Source organism: Echinops telfairi, unplaced genomic scaffold (genome assembly GCF_000313985.2).
Source record: "Echinops telfairi isolate 266 unplaced genomic scaffold, ASM31398v2 ScPeMD7_7469;HRSCAF=8507_0, whole genome shotgun sequence".
In the NCBI taxonomy this organism is placed as follows: domain Eukaryota; kingdom Metazoa; phylum Chordata; class Mammalia; order Afrosoricida; family Tenrecidae; genus Echinops; species Echinops telfairi.
The window spans coordinates 83,705,084-83,708,766 of NW_022111372.1; positions in this window are offsets into that span (position 1 = coordinate 83,705,084).

A 3,683-nucleotide genomic window follows, 5' to 3' on the forward strand; every position below is an offset into this window, starting at 1 on the left:
TGGGGGAGCAGCTGGCGCCGTCCCTGTTGGCACCTCCCAGGCACTCCTAAGGAGCATCAGGGACCCCTCCATGGGACCTCCTCCTTGAAGGACAGGAGGGGCTGAGGACGGGTGAGACTCCTCAGTGAGCACACCTAGCATCTTGTTCCTCTTGGACACTGCTCATCCTTGGGCACAACTGTGGGGTGGTGACTCCCCTTCTCTGAGGGCAGAGGGATTGCCTGGGCCACTCTCAGGTTGTCTAGACGTGCCCCCTACCTCCCTGCCCTGGGCAGCATCAGCACCAGTCTCAGAGATGGGCCTTTATAATCATCTTGTCTCTGTCTTCTTTATGAAATCCCAGCACCACGGACACATACACATACGTACACACATGCACACATATATGCACATATAACACACATGCACACACAGAGACCTGCACACACATACACACATACATGCACGTGCACACATATATACACCTGCACATGCACACGTGCACATTATATACACAATAAAACACATGCACACACATATACACATAGTCACACACACATGCACATACACACACGCACATGCACACCTTATCTACACACGCACACACACATACACACACCATTCTCTCCTCTAAACCTCCCTCTACCCCAACCCCCGCCTCAGTCCAAAGTCAGCTCTCCTATATACCCGCCCTCCGCTTCTGATCCACCTGGTTCCATTTATCACCCCCACCTTGATCCCTCTAGCACACAACCCCGATGGAGGTACTTCACGGCACGACACCCCTCTGGGTCTCCCGTGGCCCCCAGAACCGGGCCCCTCCCCAGGCCTGCATGGTCCTTATCCCCGGCTCTGCTCCACTCGCCCTCCTCCAGCTCCAGCTCCGGCACCTCGCGCCCTGCTGCACCGCCTTCATTCCCTTGCCAGGCTCCCTCTCGACTCGGGAATTTCATCAACAGTGTTCTCTCTGCTTGAAGCACGGCTTCTCGCTGTCACCCACACATTCTTCCTGTCTCCGCTTAAATGTCACTCTCTCCTGGCAGCCTTCCGGGTGTCCCAGTACAGCCCCCCACCAGATGACCCTGCGCCTCTCCCGTTCCTCACACACCCTGCCTTCTTGGCTTCTGTAAGTCAGTGCCCAGCTCTGGGCCAGGGCCGCACAGACCCATACAGAGGGGATGATTGAATGGAGGGTTGGGGGAAGCGGGGCACAGACCCCTTGCTCCAAGTTCATCCGAGTGGCTGGCAACCCTGTGGGGGTTGTCTTACTGTAGTCTTCACAGAATGCAACCTGGGGCGCAACAGGTAAAACACGTGACAATGAACCGGAGGTTGGGGGTTCAACACCCTGCGGCCCTGTGGGAGACAGGCAGTGGTGGTTAGGTGCCATGTGCCGGTTCCGACCCACAGCAACCCTACCCACAGCAGAACGGAACCAGCCCGGTCCCGTGCCATCCACCCTCACAGAGGCCCGGTGGCAGCCGCTGTGTCTGTCCACCTTGTGGAGGGTCTTCCTCTTTTTTGCTGCCCCCCTGAACATGACACCCCGGAAAGCCATGAGGAGTTACAGTAGGCGGGATGGCACCTGACAACCACCGTCTTTGCAGAACTAGATAGCCAGCCCTTGCTTCCGTGGTGCAACGGCGCCTGACCCAAGCCTTGGTATCGCCGGTTGTCTCCTACGTATGTGAGAGGCACACACTGAATGAGGACGACCCGGAAGAACGAAGCATTTGAACGATGGGGCGGGTGAAGCACCGCGGCCTGCCCGGAGAGCACACCTGTCCCAGATAAAGGACTAATCGAGCATGGCGAGCGAGGCTTCACCCTAACACGCTGGGCATAGTCGGGAGAGAGCACCCCTGGAGAAGGGCATCATGCTTGGTACAGTGGAGGGGGAGCAAAGGAGAGGAAGGCCTTGGTGAGTCTGGGCAGTCTGGAGAAACAAATTAATGGACACCCTCATGTGTCTAAGAAAGAGCTTTATACACAAGAGCAATTGAATACTGAGAAAACATCCCAGCCCAGTCCAGATCAAGTCCATAATCCGATATTAGCCCATATGTCCCATACCAGTCTATAAATTCCTCTTCAGACTTACAAAACATATGCAATGATGCCTAATGCAGGATGACTGCAGGACAGTGGTGGAAAGTCTTGTGGATCCAGTGGTGGTGGAGGCATCTCAGCACTGGCAGGAGTCTCCACGTGGCTCCTTCAGCTCCAGGGCTCTAACGTAGCTCCATGTGTCTTGTCAGCAAGCATGTCTCCCAGGGAGTGAGCCTGTGTATTGCCTCCAGCAAGCTATCTCCGAGGTGCCTCCAAATGAGGTCATCAAGCTGTGACCTGATTGACAGGCTGAACTCCACCCCTTCACTCTTAAGTCTCAAATTGACAACAGATATGTAGCTACCACAAGCCCTCAACGAGATGGATTGACACCGTGGCTGCAACAAAGGGCTCGGACATAACAGTTGGGGGGATGGGGCAGGCCCAGGCAGTGTTTGGTCCTGGGGTACACAGGGTCGCTATGAGACACAGCCCACCCAAGGACACCTAACACCACGCCGGGTGGGTTCAAAACACTACCCTTTCGGTTAGCAGCCCAGCGCCAACCATTCGCAACACCCAGGGGCCTGACTGAGTAGAAGCGTTTTCAGTGCCCTGCACTCTCAACCCCACTCCCTCCTTGCCCTTGCCCATCTCTCTGCAAGGACTGCCTCCTGCCTCTCATCACCCGGTGTCCCAGGTTCAGTTCCCACCTTTTCCAGGAACGGATCCCTAAGCACCAGCCCAAGTCCCTGCCGTGGAATGAATGAACAGGATGGTTTCTATCGTCAAGGGCACACATGGAGAGACATCATTGAAAACTCTGGCCCATCCTCACAATGTCCACTTCCCTGCCAAGGGGAGACTCAGTCTCCATCCTATTCTCTTCTTGGGGAAGGCTGGGGAGAGAGGCAGCGATAACAGGCTGAAGTCAGAAAGCCTCTTTGGGATTGTCTTCAGGAAAAAGGTGAGATTCCACATCTTCTTTCCAAAAAATGTGTGTGTGAATTCAAAAGAGTTGCACTGGTGGATTTTGTACAGTGCATTCATCAGTCTTTGCGTAAGTGAGCGCTGGGTCTAAGTGGGACTAGAGAAGGCACTGCTCCAACTATGAGGGGAACTATTTCAGTCCTGTTGATGCCAACCAGCCCCAGGTAAAGCTGGCTGCACTCCAGTGCTGGTTGCAAGGCCAGACAAGAAAAGTCAGCCTTAGACTTGAGATTCCCCCGTCCCCCACCCCCAGGGAGAGCAGGAGCCAGGGTGTAGGGACACCAGGAGGACAGAGGTCCTTGGGAACTCTGGGCAACCTTGGGAGGACATTGGACTCCCCACAGGCGACAGGATAGGGCTCCAGCCAATATTATTTCCATCTCAAAGGACAAGTGACCTCCACTGACCGCTGCCACTGGAGGTACAAGGCCCTTGCCCTTGCTTGATAACAGTATCTTTTTGTTTCTTAACCCTCTGGGTTCCTAGCCAGACTGGAAGCTCCCTGAGGTCAGAGACTGCTCATTCCATAGCCCCTCAGCAGTGAGCCCAGCATTGCGTGCGGAAGCCATGACTCCTTTGTTGAAAGGTTTGTGGAAACCGTTCCTATCTACCCTTCTCTGCCACACACACACACACACACACACACACACACACACACACACACA